Below are 17,592 nucleotides of genomic sequence, written 5' to 3'. Positions count from 1 at the left end.
TAAGAAAAGACAGAATATCATAAACCCGCAACTAGCAATTTTCTGATGTGCCTAGCACCCTATCTGAACATACACACGTACATCGCACATTACACACTCCCTCGGCCACAAATACCACACACACCCTCATCCCACATACACACACACACACACACACACACACACACACCCAGACCCCCATGTACACACACACTCACACACACACCTTACCATATACACATACCCCACATACACCACATACACACACATACACCCCATACACACACACACCATATACATACACACCCAGACCCCACATATACACACACACTCACACACATACATCGCATACACACACACATATACCACATAAACCCATACTCCAAACACACACACACACACACACACACACACACACACACACACACAGCTCTGGCCCTGGAGACTGTTAATCAGGACAAGGCCTCCCTCTCCAGTTCCGTCCTGCTCCGTCTCCTTGCTCCTGCCCACAGCCCACCACTGCAGGGGCTGCATGGTGTGCCCCCCACCAGGCCTGCAGTTCTCCCCCTGGAGTTCTCCCCCCATTGCTGCCCTGCCTGCCGTGCCTCCCTCTCTGAGCCCCACAGAACAGCTCTCCTACCTCAGAAAGCTGTCCCTGACTCATCCCCCTCCATCCTGCCAAGTTCCTGTCACCACTTGGCTATTTTGCACTTCCACAGAAGGAATAATTTGCACTTGCACCCTGTATCATTGATACGTATTTTAACATTATTTTAGAGGCAGCATGTTGAGGGGGGTGAAGAAGGTTCAAACCCAACCGCACCATCTCACGCTCTGGGAACTTGGGCAAGTTACACCCATGCTCTGATCCTTGGGGTCCCTCATCTGTGGGCAGGGTGATCTGACCACTTCCCACCCTCCATCCTCCTGAGCTTCCTACCAGGAAAGAAAGAAAAGGTGTGGAAGCTCTTGTCAAACAGCAGAGCTGCCGTGTCAGCGGTGCGGACGGGCGAGAGTACAGCTGTGTGGCAGGGCTGTGACCTCCTCCGGGCTCTCTCCCAACTCCTTCACCCTGTCCCTCTCCAGGCACTTTCCTCTGTTGCTGTATTGAAGGGCCCCGTCAGGAGGCTGCCTGGTCAGGAGCTGGCTCAAACCACCACACTGTGAGCTGGGAGGGCCCAGGGAGCTGCTGACTCCCGGCCACCAGGTGGAGTTGGAAGGCTGAGCTTCCCTCTCGAAACCTGTTCGGGTTGGGTCCCTGGAGCATGGAAAACACACAGGAACCGGAAAGAGACACTTCCACCTTCTTTCCTTCACCTGGCTAGCTCTCCATGAAGAAAGTAGGAATTGTCCACCTGAAGAGAGCGTGTGTTCCCTGTGACTTTTATCTGGAGTGAGGTGCTCATGTTGCTGGCCAGGGAGATGAAGACACCAATAACCTGTTGGGGGTATTAAGGAAGTGACCAGCAGTGCTCTCCCATGGGACAGTGACCAGAGGGGAGTCCTTGTCTCCCTTCTGGGGGAGGAGAAGACCACCTCCAGGAAGGATGTGGCTGATACCCTGGGCTAGAAGAAGGGGCCCTGGTTCTCAAGGGTGTCTGCATTCATGACCATCACTCACTGGTTCCTGTATCTTTTCACTCAACAAACGAGTATCTACTCGGGTGCCTGCTCTGTGCTGGCATTGTCCTAGGAGCTTGGAGTACAAAATCAAATAAGACCTGGTTCTCTAGTCCAAGAAAATCCACATATAGTGAGGGAGGCAGATAATTCAATCAACAACTGTGAAGTAATGGGATCAGAAAGTAGGAACCTGGGAGGGGTGGGGGATAGGGGGGCGGAGTGCTACCCTAGCCTCAGGGATTCAGGAGGGCTTGAGAGGCTTGGGGAGGGAGGTAAGGTTTGAACAAAGCCAGAAGTAGAAAAGGGTGGAACAGAAAGAGATAAAAAATAAATAAAAAGAGACTCCTTCCCTGAGAGAATTCTAATCTAATCTTGCTGAGTAGGAGCTGTGAAATGAGGAAGAGGAGGAGGGCTCAGACTCCTAGCAGAGGCAAGGAGGTACAAGAGAGCAAAATTAACTGACGATCTGCTAGTAGGCTGTGATGCCTGGAGCAAAGGTTCCCACGGGAGAGAGGAGGGAAGGAGGCCAGCTGTTCTGCCCCTACCCCGCAGGGCCTTGTGTGCTGACCTAAGGCATTTGGGGGCTTCATCCTGAATGCAGGGGAGGGTGCATGTGGATGATCAGATATAAAATTTCCAAGCAGTGGTTGTTGAGAATCAGGGGTGCTGATTTCTTCACCAAAGGGGGAGACAGGAACAGGATGAGATAAAGCCTCCAGGTGTTAATAATCTGGGGGAAAGACCCCAGGAAGAACCCACTGATGAAATAAAAATTCGTATTTTAAGGCAACACAAGAAAACTTTAAAAATAAATTTTTACTCTGCCCCTTTGGGCCTCCTCCCTCCCCTCTAGCATGCACTGTGTGTCTGCATTACATGTTAACCAGACCTCCCCAATGGCAGAAATACCTGCTCAACCATAAAGATCAATTTTTTTTTTCCTGGCGCCAGCCATGCAACTCCACAGAAGACAACATTCTTTCTCAGTCCTGTAAGGGGTCATGATGACCCACCACTCGCCTTGTACATGCAGACCTCTTTGGTGAACTTTATGTGCAACGCCAACATATCATTTCCTTTAAAGATAGAGATTGGTGCAGAACAAACTGAGTCAGACGGCCTGGAGAGATAGGGGGCCGCACCTAATGGAAGTTCTTAGCTTAAATACTTCCTCATGGCCTTATTAATTTTCCTAGCTCTATTACTTGTATTCTGTCTATTTTACAAGATTATTGTTTCCTGCATTACCAAATGTGTGACTGAGCCTCCGATAAAATTAATGATGACTAGGCGACTTGAAACGATTGACCAAATGCATATTTCTGTAATACCAGTGATTGTAATAGTGTAACTCTAGATATGGGAAGAAGCAACAAGAGGGAACCATTTCCTGGACCAAAACAGACTAGTAAGACAGGTGGTCCAGAGGCTTTGGGCTACTGTTAACAGGGCCTAGTCCAGTAATAGCACATTGAGTGGCCTATCAATGAAATCCTCACCTGACCTGGGAATGACCATTCCTAGCACCATGGGACAAATCAGTCCCAAAATGCCTCCCAAACCTTGGTCAAAATTAAGACCAAAAGGGAAGGGATTGTACAATAAACAATGTTGCCCACCATCCAGTTCTATAAGAATCAAGTCACCAGCCGCTGCCGTCGCTGACCTATAACACACCAGGGCGGAGATCGGGGTGTGGCACTTGGTGCTCTGGGAAAACTGATAGAACTGGCCCTCAGATAGTCTGACATATTCAGGAGAAAATTTTAACCCGGTTTCTTGCATCTTCCCATACTCACAAAAGCACTAAAACCGTTAACCAATATATCTGTTCCTCGTGGGTCAGAGTTACCTTCTACCAAGATGTGTGCTTGACTGCACATGGCCCTTCTCCAAAATCACATATGTACTGGCCTCCCCGTTGCTGTTCAGAACAGTCCTCAGAGCTCCCTGTGAGACTGCCTCCCAGGTTATAATCCTCAGGTTGGCGCGAATAAAATCTTCCATTTCTTTCTTAGATTGACTATTGATTAAATTTTTTTGTCAATACCACTTTCCTGGTTTGCCTCCCTCATCTCATACTAACCCTGGCTGCACATTAGAATCACCTGGGAAGCTGTTTAGAAAATAATAATAAAGTCTGGGCCACACCACAGGCCAATTGACTCACAGCCCAGGGACAGAGGATTTTAAAGAGCACAAATCTGGCCTAGAGCAGTGGCTTTAATGTGCAAAGGAACCCCCTGGGGACTTGTTAAAATGCAAATTGTGATGCCCCAAGCCTGGCTGGGGCCCAGATTCTGCTTTTCTATTAAGGAGATGTCAGTGATGCTGGTCCACAGACCGCACTTGGAGGTCTGTAAGGAGGGTCTACCTCCCCAGGCTCCTTGGACAGTCAGCTTCAACTACCACCTGTGTGTTAGTAACACCCACCACATCTAGCCACCACACCCCACCCCCATCTTGAGCTCCTAGCCTCTAAGAAAGATTACCAGCTGAAGGCCCCACCCAAGCCTCAGACTCAGCACTTTCCAAACTGACCTTGTCCTGTCCCCCCTCCCAAAGTTCTACCTACCTTCTGTGTTCACTGTCTCAATGAGTCAGTTGAGTCATCCAAACCAAGCAAGACCGTGTCCTGAAGCCAAAGTAGGTCAAAGTTTTAAGAAGACATTACCCAAAAAGGGCATCCCAAATGCTCAGGCACTTGCCCCATTCCCTTACCTGGGAACTCCAGCCTCCTGCAAAGGACCCCCTCTCTTTTATTTGGGGGGTTGCCACGAGAGGCCTTGCATGTGCTCTGTCAAGCCTTGGGGGGCTCTGTCACGGCTCAGGGTGATGACGCATCAAAAGGCCATTGGATGGGAGAGTGGAAGGGTCCCAGGATACTTTGGGGGAAGTTGGCAATGACAACTGTCTTTAACTTAATCATACTTCCTGGTACGGTACAGCCAGCTCTGAGCTCAGACTCCCTGGCTCTGTGGGATTTCTGAGGGTGGCCTGCAGGTGGCCCCACCAGCCCAGCCCCTGGCAACTCTGAGCGAGCAGCAGTGTCAGTTAAGTGGCCCTAGTTCCAGCCAGGACCTCTCACTGCTCTTCACGCACATGGTTAGAGGTCCATCCTCGGGGCTCCCTTCTCTAAGGTTCTTGACTTAGTCTCTGTATTTGCTTCCTAGGGTTGCTGTAACAAAGTACACAGACAGGGTGGCTTAAAGCAACACAAATTTATTATCTCACTCTTTTGGAAATCGAGGTGTCTGCCAGGCCACATACCCTCCGAAGGCTCTAGGAGAGAATCTTTGCTTGCTTCTTCCAGATCTGGTGGCTCCTGGCCTTTCTTGGATGTGGTGGCCTAACTCCAAATCTCTGCCTCCCTCTTCACGTGGCCTTGTTCCCGTGTCTGTCTCTCAAATCTGCCTTTCCTTTCTCTTATGAGGATACCGGTTATTGGATTTAGAGATGACCCCAAACCCAGGATGATCTTGTCTTAAGATTCGTAACTTAATTACATCCACAATGATCCTATCTCCATGCAGGATCACATTCATAGGCACTAGAGGTTAGGACTTGGACATATCTTTTGGGCGACACAATTCAACCCATTACAGTCTCCATCTCTGTTAAAATATGGTGACCAGAATAATAATAATAATAATAAGGTGACCCTTATCTACTTCCCAGATAAGGACAAAGGGGTCCATAGGGAGGACCCTCACTTCCTGTGATCTGAATGCCATCTTATCAATGCAGCCTAAAATGTGTCCCCTTGTTTCCACCTCCTGTCACCTCTGATTGATCTTATTACCAATAAACTGCATTCAGGTAAGGTCTTCCCCACCTGGCACTTGTGCAGTTGATGCTTTCAAACCTAAATATAAAAGCTTACATACATCTCTATTAACTTTCATCTTATTGGTTTCAACCAGCATTCTAACCTGTCAAAATCACTTTGAACCACTATTGTATCTTCAATTGTGGAATTTTCCTTTCCAACTTTCTATTATCTACAAATTCAATAAGCATGTCTGAGACATGCAGCAGGGGAAAAAGCACAGAATCAGGAGTCAGGGAGCTAGACATGAGTCTTAACGTTGGACATGACTGTAGGAAAGTTCTGTTACTTCTCTGGATCTCAGTAAGATGACCTCTATAGTCCCTGCTAGCTCTAAATCCTACAGCTAATGAAGTAGTTAAGAGTTCTAGCCCTGGAAGCAAACTTCTTGGTTTAAAGCTCGGGTCTGCCACTTATGTAATGTATGACCTTGAACAAGCCACATAAACCCCTGTGTACGGGTCAGTTCCCTCATCTATACAATGGGTGACATTACAATATCAGTATTTTATAATTATATAAGCACATAATTATACTATGTAAGTATATATTATATAGTTGTATACTATATACAGGTATTTTTTATAATAAATAACAAGCATAAAGTATATTATAATTACAATAGTAGTATCTACCTCATGAGGTTGTTAGGAGAAGTAAATGAATGGATTCATGTAAAGTGCTCAGCTCGCGGCTGGCCTGTTAACAAGTGCTCAGTGAACGTTAGCTAGTTTATTCAAGACAAGCAATTAGTTACAGAAAAAAAACTTAACAGGAAAGAACCAGGATAGAATAACAATCAAAGACTGAATCCTATAGAAGTTCTCTGGAAATACAATGGCCAATGTCCTGGTTTTGGAGGGAAGGTCCTGGTTTACTCCTATGGTCTCAGCATAATCATTAACAGTGCCCTGAGCCAACGACAGAGGCATGCTCCTTAGGTGCCCACTCATGGAAGGACACGCTGTCTCCCTGAGAGGACTGTGGTTACCTGACAGCCTACATCTCTTATGTCCTCAGGACCACTTCAGCTTTTGAGCCCAAGTCATCCCAGCTTATGACTGAAGCAGGCGGTGATACAAGGGTGCAGCCATCTCTGCCCAACATAGGACCCCTCTAATGGTCAACATTGTCTCCCCGTTGGACGGACAGACTCTGGCAGGTCTGCATCATGGTTTCCCAGCTCCCTCTATCCTATCCTACTTCCTTCTCCTTTCTCCTTTCACAGGTTTTCCTCCCGGACAAACCCTTTGCCCTCCTAACTCCTTCTCAGTGTCTGCTTCTCAGAGGACCAGCTGATTCAAGACTTCTTTCACTTTCAAAAGTGAACCCATTTAGATGACGGGCTCGCCTTGACTTTGCCCCCCACCCCCTGCTTCAACCGTCATGGCTCCCCCAATGATACAATCACGTACAGCACACATTCTATCATCTTAACCACAGATCTAACAGGAGAACGCAAGGTCTCAGACTTGCTCAAGACAAGGTCACGTTGGGATCTCATTTCTCCTGATCTATCTGGAAGATGGCCCAACTAGCTCTGGCCAAAATATGAGGTGAATTGACAAAACTCAGTGAATCCATAATAAGTTCAAATGATCACAACATCTTTTCTAAGTTTGAATAAACCAAATGTCTTATACTTTATTGTAGGATTTTTTTCTAGCTTCTGAGTCTGTGGCCTTAGTTCACATCTCCCCGCACTCTCTGCAGGGCGTGCCAAGTTTGTCCCGGCTGCAGGCTCCCACCACCTCCTTAACCCCCAGTCCTCAGTGCCAGCTTCCTACCTTCCTCTTCATGGTCCTGCATCTCTAGCCCACAGGGAGGACTGCCCAGTTCCAAGCCTCTGGAATCACAGCCCATCTCCACAGCCCTTCCTCAGGTACAACAGACCTTCTCTTAATGAATCTTCTCTCTGTCTCCTTTCCCCTGAGGCCCTGTGGCCCCTCCTCCATCCCGTCCTTACAGTCTGCTCTCCCCTTCCAAGCTCCCCTGCCCCTCTGATCCTCCAGGCTCCTCTCAGGGCCCAGATCAAGCCCCATCCCTCCTCTTGAGGGCTTCCCCACACCCAAAACAGCCATGGTGATGGAATACAACAGATCCAGCCCAGCAAACTCCACCAAGCCCTTCTTTGTAGGCCACACATCCCCCTGGGCAGTTTCTCTGCCACCCACACCTATATTTCCTAGACTTCCAGTAGGCTTCTCTCTGACTGAGGCCCTGCCCACTGAGACCATGTGTGCAGCGGGCCCCAGTGGAGGAATGGTGCAGGGGACGGAGGAGGCTTTCCTGCCCATAAACTCCCTGTGAGCTCCTTTTCTGGAGGGGAGGTAGTTCTGCCGATGGCTCCTCCAAGAATTTCCCTCTCCACACCCCAGTACTGACTTGTAATGCTGTCCCGTCCCACCACACCTGGAGCCCAGAGCGATGGCCAGACACCCTGGCTGCTTCCTTCTGGAAGGTTCTGAGCCATTAGCTGGTCGCCTCAGGCCAGAGCACAGGAAGGAGAAGGCGGGCTAGGGAGTTGAATGCTCCACTTCCTGAGGTGGTGAAATGACCTTGTGAACATGGGGGCAGTGATCAAACTCTCCCGCTCCCTTTTAGGCAGGCCCTGGCAGCTCTCTTCCCAGCCTCACTTACTTTGCTGTCCACAGAAACATTCTAGCCTTTCTAACCTTTTCTCATTCACTTATTATGTAAGTGTTCAGTGCCCACCGTGTGCCCGGCACGGAGTTGGCCATCTGGGCTTCAGGGCCCAGAATCTATTCTGTTGGCCTCTGAAAGCATTTTGGGGTCCTTCCTCCCTCTTTCCAACCTTAAATCACCAGCTAGCAAACCCATCATGAGACACCCTCTCAATAGAGCCTGAGGGAATTGTTCTTGAGGAGAGAGTGACTATCGCTAGATAATGATATTTGTTCACTCAACAAATATTTATTGGGTATTTGTTATGTGCCAGGCACTGTGCTGACACCTGGAATACTGCCACACAAAACAAATATCACCCCTGTGTAGTCTCAGGTCTGAGAGAGACATTAAACAAATAGACCCATAAATAAGTTTATCATCACAAATGGAGAAAAGTGCTGGGAAGGAAAATAACAGGTTGAGAGAAAGAGAGAGTAACAGGACTGGAGGGTCAGGGAAGATCTTTTGCAGCTGAGATCCAAGGGAGGAACAGGGCTGACGGGGACAGGATGGAGTGGCCTCCCCCCCGACAACTGACCTCTGCCCCCCAGGCCCGGAAAGCTCCCTTCCTCCATGGCACTCAGGACCCAGAGCAGGCAACCTCCTACAGCCGCTACCTGGAGCACTCCCCACTCCCCCCAAAGTCCTGATCTCAACCCAGGGGAAAAGGATCACCTTCAAAGTGGGTTTTATGGCATTACTTGTCTTCTAAAGAGCCAGTCCGTGGCACCCGCAGAAGTGTGCTATCGGGCCCAGGAGGGAGGGCTAGACACCAGTGGCCCTGCTCCCCACATCCAGGGACTGCTGCCCCATCACAGGAGCTGAGCTTCCAGACAGGGGCTTTGGAATGGTCACATTAAGGATGATTGTGACAATAAAGTTCTATTAGCCATCTGGAGCAATGGCTCACTCTCCAGGGCCAGCGCTGGGTCGCCGATGGCTGCCGACAGATGCAGGCAGAGAGGGGCTCTGAGGGCCAGGGGCGGGTGACTGTCTGGGATGGAGGTCAGTTAGAGGGGGACGCCAGCCATGGCCAGTCTGAGCAGCAGGGCACCAGAATACCCCAGCCAAAACCCCTGGATGAATTCTTTTTCTATTTTAGATATGATCCTCAAGAAACATTAGGGGTATTATTATTTAGAAAACAGCTTGCCTTTCCTTGAATAAATGTGAAAGACATATATGAGGTGTCAGGGATAATTAAGAGGAAAGCTCCCTCCTCTTCCCCAGGCTGTTGTTCTCTGACTCTCCCACAAAGGCTACATCTTGTGGGAGTCATTCAAACCCAGGTTCAAACTCCAGCGAGGCCACTTAACCAGCTGTGTGATCTTGAGACTTACCTGCAATCTCTAAGCCTCAGTTTCCCACTTGTAAAATGAATACTATAACCCCTCTCTCCACCGGCTTCTGGATGGAAGAGATGAAGTGCTTAGCCCCACCCCTGCCCCACCAAGACTCCTTTAATGAGTGTTATGAGTACCCATAATCAGCAGCCCCTTTCAGGATGAGACTGCAGCCAAGGCCGACGAGGACGGCAAGGGAGAAGCTCTGTGAGCCCTGGTGTCCCCGTCCCATTTCAGGTCCCTCCGTCCCACAGCTATGAGCCCAGTTCTTCTTTGGCTGTGAGCTTCCATCCCCCACCTTGCAAGAGTGGATTAACAGGAGCACAAACACAGGTGTCACTATGATTTATGGAGTAATTAGTAAACAATTAAGGTGTCTTGGAGCACAATTACACATTTTATTTCAGCCGTCTTGCATGGCGACTGCTTGGCTTGCCCATACTCAGCATTGAAGGCAGTGCCCGGCCCGCGGTGGTGGGTGATCGGAAAGGCTGTGTGGGTTTTATGTAAAACCAGGACATGGGCAGACACTGACTGAGAGACATAATGTCACATGTGTTGCCCTAAAAGGCAGCCGGCCCTGAACCTGCCTGGCCCGTGTCAGGTCTCTGTATGGCTTCTGCACCATCCAGGAGCGGGAGAAGCCTCTGGGGAGATCAGCTCACAGGCTCCAGGGCTGGCCTGGAGATCCTGAGGCACCCAGAGCCACACTGTCACTGCCTGTCACTGCTGTGAGTGGACTCTCAAGGCTGGCGTGGAGCCCTGTGTCTAACCCGCCGCCTGTCTGTGCCCTGCACAGGGAGAGACACCCCGTCCCCTCCTCTCCTGAGGGCAATAGCATCCCCAACATCGAAGCCATCAAGGCTCCTCCTTTTGTCCCCGTTCCAGTTCACTTCCTGGGTTCCCTCCACTCGGGGGCACTGCCCCGTGACCCTGCTGGGCATGCTTCCATCATCCCCTCCCCACACCCATCTCCATCGCCGAGTCCTGTCTAGTTACCTTCTAAACGTGGCTAGAACCCACCCACTCCAAACCCAGCCCCTTCACTCCTCATCTCAAACCCTTTCGTGGCTTCCCGTTGACCTTAAGACAAAAACCAAAAGCTGACACAAGACGATAAGCCATGCACCCTGACCTATGCACTGTCAAATCATGACAATTCACCCATCCTCTCACCCGTGACGTGGCCCCTGCCCTTGTATTTGGCCTGACGGTGCACCTCTGTCTTGGTGACTCTGTGGGCCAAACTGGACACAAACACTCTCTCCTGCTAGGCCGACTCAACTCTCCTGTCTCTTCGGACCTGTTGGGGCACCAGCTGACAACCCACCCCACCCCTACCCCTACTACCCATCCCACCAGGCTCCCTGCTCCCACTAGCCCGGGCTGATGGTCTCACCACTCACTCCTTCCACCATCCCAAGTCCAAACCCACCAGGGAGAAGCCAGTTTCTCAGTTTCTTTTTCCAAGAAGTTTCCCTGGTTGATGTGGCCAACGCTGGCTCCTCCCTGACCACCTCCAGTGCCTCAACGCCTGCGCACAGCATCAGCTTTTTTAGTTTTGCTTTGCTTATTTGGGGGTTTTGCTTGCTGTGAGGTAGCATGGCACAGAGGGCAGGAGCACAGCTGCCAGAGTCTGGCAACCCTGGGTTCAAGTCCTGGCTCTGCCACTTGCTGGCTGTCTGACCTTAAGCAAGTAACTTAAGCTCTCTGCTCCTTTTTCCACATCTGTAAAATGGGGGTTATTGTTCTGAAAAATAAGTGAGCTAAAGTGCTTAGCACAATACCTGGTGTAGGAAAAGCTCAATGAAAATTGACCTTTATTATCACACACACACACACACACACACACACACACACACACACACACACTCTTTATAATGAAATTCTAAATGCCACAAAGGCAAGGACCTGATCAAGTACATTTCAAATCTCTAGAGAGACAAGTTATCTTTCAGAAACTACTCCTCTGGCTCCCACACTGGCACTCACCCCATCTTTCACTTCAAGATTTCCGTTTTTTCCTTCCATTGAAACTCTGGTCTTAAGCATCCATCTATAGCCCATGTCCCAAGCTCCCTGACAACTGTAGCACTCTATGGGTCCAGGCTGAGCGTGGAGGTGAGAATAGAGTTGCCAGGTAAAACACAGAGTGTTCATGCAATACTGGGGACATATTTATACTAAAAAAGTCATTGTTTACATGAATTCAAGTTTAACAGTGCATCTTGTATTTCTATTTGCTAAGTCTGGCAACCGTAGAAGTCTGGGAACTTCTCAGGGACCTCCAGCCATGCAGCGCTGTCTCATTTCTCCCACTGGGAAATTCCACTGTGACCAAATTGGTTTCCCTGGGGCCTCTTGTACAGACCTGGGATTATGTTTATTATGGTCAGCTCGATTCTTCAGTAAACACTTCTAAATGTGAATAACCATTAAATCCCATATAGTGGTTTTAACAGTCTTCCTGACTTTCTCTCCGCTCCCTGCCCTTACAATCCCTGCTTTTATCACACCAGGAACACACAGCAAGGAAAAATAAATACGATGGATGGGGAGGAGAGAAGTGGCTACAATAATCTCTAAGTTCCCTTCCAGTTTTTGACCTTGCATGTAGAATGTGGGTGGAATGCTCACTGGTACCTTGTGTGTCCAAAAATGCCCTGAGAGGTGATCATTACCTTCACTGGAAATAGAATTCTTAGATCATAATCCTTTTCTTTCAATGTTGGTAAATATTGTTCCACGGTCTTCCAGCTTCCTGTTTTGTGAATGAGTCTAAAGGCCTTTCCTGTGGAAATGACCCACTTTTTCCATCAACAGCCTGTAAAATGTTCTCTTTTTCTTCCGTACACAGTGATGCCACCTGACGATGTTGTAGGGTACGTCTGTTTGCAACTATCCTGGAACTTTCTGTGAGCCCTTCCACACTCACGACCTTGTCTTTCTTGAGTCAGGATATGTTTCTTCTGTGATTTCTTTAATTATTATTCCTCCATCTACCCTTGTAGAACCCCTGGTTTGTTTGGGGTTTTTTTCATATTATATTACTTGATTATATTTCTTAGCTTTTTTGTTCCTGATCTCCACATCTTTGTGGTTTTATTTTGTTTGTGATCCATTTCTCCCATATTCATCCAGAACACAAATTTGGTTCCCAGCAGTGACCAGTCTCTTTTACAGTTTGCCTATCAATTTTTTAAATCCAGAAATTGCTTTTTGTTGTTTTAGAAAATCAATGTTTTCCTTGAGAGTTCTTCCTTCTATTCTACAATAGCTCTCTACTTCTATTCTGCTAAAGCTTCTATTCTACTAAAGCCTCATCATTTTGTTCTATGTCAGTAAAAGCTACCTGTTCTAGTTGTTTACTAAATTCCCCTAAGTGGGTGATGAGTTTTCTTTTTCTACTCATGATTATATGTTCCCTGGGCATTCAGACAGTTGTAGCTGTTGAGGGTCTCTAGAATCAGAAAGATGGTGGATTTTTGCCTCCTAGTGGGCTGGCAGTGAATGAGCTGTCAAATGACGACCAGCTCCCTCTCCGCAGTGGGGGCAGGAAGCAGCCTTGCCCACATGTCTCCCTTTACAGGACAGAGTGGTGGTCCTCTCCTACCCCGCACCACTGCTCAGCAGGCTCAGGCAACATTTCCAAGGACCACACAAATCTAGCAACCAGTACAAGTAGCTCTCTGCAGGTCCCTCGGGTCCTATTAGCAGTTGGGCCTGTCAGAGATTTGTGAAATCTTCTGTCTTCACCCTGAGAATAGAGGGCCTTCTCTACCCTGGTCACTCTGCCCTCACCTAAGCCAGATGCCCATTGTCACACCTGCTTGGGCTCACCAGCAAGCCCACCCACCGCTCCTTTAGGCCACGGAGGGAATCGCTATGGAAAGGGCCTGCAGGCCACAGGGCTGGAGGCTATCCTCAGGAAAGCAGCTTTCCCAACCTCCATTGTAAGTATTACTATTCCAGAACCTCCTCATCACTGCCCTGGAAGAAACCAGAATTCCTCTGGGATGGCTGTGTGAATAGTTCCTTTAAAGGCAGTTATGGGAGAGCAGGAAGTGATCTGAGCTTGGAATCAAAAGACTTGGGTCTGAGATCCAACTCTAAGCATTTTGTAAGTGTTAAAGTGCGTATGTCACCATGAATTATCTCTGTAATCATATGACTGAGCCAGACTCATTCCAGGCCTGGGTCCTGAGCCAGGCCCTCCCAGTGCTTTCCAGGGAGGCAGACAGTTTTCTGCCAAGCACTCCACTCAAACTCTTTAGGGAAAGGGAGCCATGATAAATCAAGACTAAATAACAGTAGCAGAGGCTAGACCATATTTTCACAGTGTGTTGATGAGGACATCATATGGAACAGAGCTAAAGGGCTGACTGAAGTCAGGATATTTTACGTCTATTGCTTTTGCCTTATCTTCCAGACCTGTCATTCTGACATTGGAGGAAATTAAATTGGTCTGATGTGATTGGTCCCTTCCACGGTCACGCTGATTTTCATACAGTACCCTCTGGTTTTCTGGTATTTGTAAATTACTTATTGAATGCTTTGTTGCAATATCTCCCATAGGATAAAAGTGCCTGTCACAGCACGACATTTATAATATGCTTTTGAGTTTCTCGGCAGTGCGTGCTAAGTAAATGTGAACTATTACAGTTGGTCTCTAACAAGGTGTCAGATGACCAGGCAGGAGGATGAGTGGACAGGTTGGGCTCTCCCTCTGAGAATGATATCCCACTCATGGAGAACTCCCTCTGGGAACAGGAACTGTAAAAAGTATCCTTCTCCTCATCTAATTTGCCAAGTTAAGCCACTTGTCCCTTTTCCTTCCCTTTTCTCACTTATTCCTTTGGTTCACCAGGTAATACACCTGTTCAGGAAATATTCATTCAGAGGGAAGTTACCTTAGAACATACCTGATCATTGACCCAGGAAAGATGTGAGACATCTTTACCTTGCCCCAAAACCTAGTGTCCAATTCAGGGATGTGAGAAGCCAAGACCAGAGTCCCAAGTTCCAATCACTAACCACAGACAGCAGTTTGTGGCACCTCTTGGGGGTTTTTTATGAAAAAGGGAGATAAAAGTCAAGGCAATGGGGTCTCAGGCTCAATGACCCATTGGCTGCCTGGAGCAGGTCACAGTCTCTCAGGATCTCACCTATCCAATGAAGAGACTTGACTAGATGACCTCAGAGAGTCCTTCCAGAGAGTGGCTCTGCCTGATACCAGGTCCTTAGGACACAGACATGGCAGACACACTCTTAGACCAAAGGAGAACCAGATTCTCTGACCGTTGACCTAAAAGTCTAAAGGCCATAATGCCTGCTGAGACACCCCATGGATTTAGCCAAGAATGGCAGCAGGAATGAACCCCAGAAAAATTTTGCACTAGGCAGTGAAGTTCTTTGGTGCTGCTGCCCCTTGCCATGTCCATTTTTTGGTGGTTCTCTCCCTCCTCCTTCTCACTTCAGGCTCTTGGTGCCTTTATATTACCTCTGACGGCCCATAAAACTCCCAAGTTAGTAAGTCTTCTCCAGGCAATATTCACTACTCACATATTTCACAATCCGCCTCCAGCCATCAACCTTACCTGTCCTCTATCCCTATCACAGAGGTCATTTTAGCTATGTGGCAGGAAAATGGTTTGGGTGTTTCTCCAAGCACTCAAAGCTCCAGCCCAATTGTAAGGCATCCTATTTTAACTAACAGCTCATCCTCCCACCAATGGAAGCAGGATGGGATGGGATTTAAAAAGAGGTTTAAAATTGAAAACTTGTCACATTAGAAGTGAGAAAATGTCTAACCTCTATTTGCATTCTGGGTCCCATGTTCCAGGGAGCTGCAAGGTGGCATGATGGCACAAGCCCAGACTGAACAGGAGGAGCCCTGGGTTCTAATTCAATTGCTGCCATTTATGCACTGAGTGATGCCAGACAAGTCTCTTCCCTCAGAGCCTGGCTTTTATGTTGTAGATCATGGGGGTGGACCAGAGGGGTCTCTTAACTCTTACAAGTTGTGTTCTCACCTTCACTTGCCTCCTCCCACATGAAGAGCTTATACTGTCAGTTATCATCAAAGGTCTGCAGGACTGGGGGATATTCCGTTAGCAGTCACTTTTCCTGCTGGCTGAGGATGAAATCTGTCACTCCAGAGATCCCCTTGTCCTTTCTATCAAAAAGACACATCCTGGGCTTCCCTGGTGGTGCAGTGGTTAAGAATCCACCTACCAATGCAGGGGACACGGGTTCGAGCCCTGGTCCGGGAAGATGCCACATGCCGCGGAGCAACTGAGCCCGTGGGCAACAGCTACTGAGCGTGTGCAACTACTGAAGCCTGTGTGCCTAGAGCCCGTGCTCCACAACAAGAGAAGCCACCGCAATGAGAAGCCCACGCACCGCAATGAAGAGTAACCCCCACACACCACAACTAGAGGAAGCCCGCATGCAGCAACGAAGACCCAACATAGCCAAAAACTAAATAAATAAAATAAAATAAACTTTAAATTTTTTTTAAAAAATTAAAAAAAAAAAACATACTGTTCTCCACACCCTCTCCAGCATTTATTGTTTCTAGATTTTTTGATGATGGCCATTCTGACTGGTATGAGGTGATACCTCATTGTAGTTTTGATTTGCATTTCTCTAATGATTAGTGATGTTGAGCATTCTTTCATGTGTTTGTTGGCCATCTGTATATCTTCTTTGGAGAAATGTCTATTTAGGTCTTCTGCCCATTTTTGGATTGGGTTGTTTGTTTTTTTTGATACTAAGCTGCATGAGCTGTTTGTAAATTTTGGAGATAAATCCTCTGTCAGTTGCTTCATTTGCAAATATTTTCTCTCATTCTGAGGGTTGTCTTTTCGTCTTGTTTATGGTTTCATTTGCTATGCAAAAGCTTTTAAGTTTCCTTAGGTCCCATTTGTTTATTTTTGTTTTTATTTCCATTTCTCTAGTAAGTAGGTCAAAAAGGATCTTGCTGTGGTTTATGTCATAGAGTGTTCTGCCTATGTTTTCCTCTAAGAGTTCGATAGTGTCTGGCCTTACATTTAGGTCTTTAATCCATTTTGAGTTTATTGATCTATATTTCTGTTTTTGTGCCAGTACCATACTGTCTTGATTACTGTCGCTTTGTAGAATAGTCTAAAGCCAGGGAGCCTGATTCCTCCAGTTCCATTTTTCTTTCTCCAGGTTGCTTTGGCTATTCGGGGTCTTTTGTGTTTCCATACAAATTGTGAAATTTTTCATTCTAGTTCTGTGAAAAATGCCATTGGTAGTTTGATAGGGATTGCATTGAATCTGTAGATTGCTTTGGGTAGTATAGTCATTTTCACAATGTTGATTCTTCCAGTCCAAGAACATGGTATATCTCTCCATCTATTCTTTTTGTTGCAATGGTAAATGGGAGTGTTTCCTTAATTTCTCTTTCAGATTTTTCATCATTAGTGTATAGGAATGCAAGAGATTTTTGTGCATTAATTTTGTATCCTGCTACTTTACCAAATTCATTGATTAGCTCTAGTAGTTTTCTGTAGCATCTTTAGGATTCTCTGTGTATAGTATCATGTCATCTGCAAACAGTGACAGCTTTACTTCTTCTTTTCCTATTTGGATTTCTTTTATTTATTTTTCTTCTCTGATTGCTGTGGCTAGAACTTCCAAAACTCTGTTGAATAAGAGTGGTGAGAGTGGGCAGCCTTGTCTTGTTCCTGATCTCAGTGGAAATGGTTTCAGTATTTCACCATTGAGAACGATGTTGGCTGTGGGTTTGTCATATATGGCCTTTATTATGTTGAGGTAAGTTCCCTCTATGCCTACTTTCTGGTGGGTTTTTATCATAAATGGGTGTTGAATTTTGTCAAAAGCTTCTTCCTGCATCTATTGAGATGATCATTTGGTTTTTATCCTTCTATTTGTTAATAAAGAGTATCAGATTGACTGATTTGCATATACTGAAAAATGTAAATTGATACAGACACTATGGAGAACCTTATGGAGGTTCCTTAAAAAACTAAAAATAGAACTACTATACGATCCAGCAATCCCACTACTGGGCATATACCCTGAGAAAACCACAATTCAAAAAGAGTCATGTGCCACGATGTTCACTGCAGCTCTATTTACAAT

Source organism: Physeter macrocephalus, chromosome 1 (genome assembly GCF_002837175.3).
Source record: "Physeter macrocephalus isolate SW-GA chromosome 1, ASM283717v5, whole genome shotgun sequence".
NCBI lineage: Eukaryota > Metazoa > Chordata > Mammalia > Artiodactyla > Physeteridae > Physeter > Physeter macrocephalus.
The sequence above is the reverse complement of the archived record's forward strand: the minus strand, read 5'-3'. Positions refer to the sequence as shown.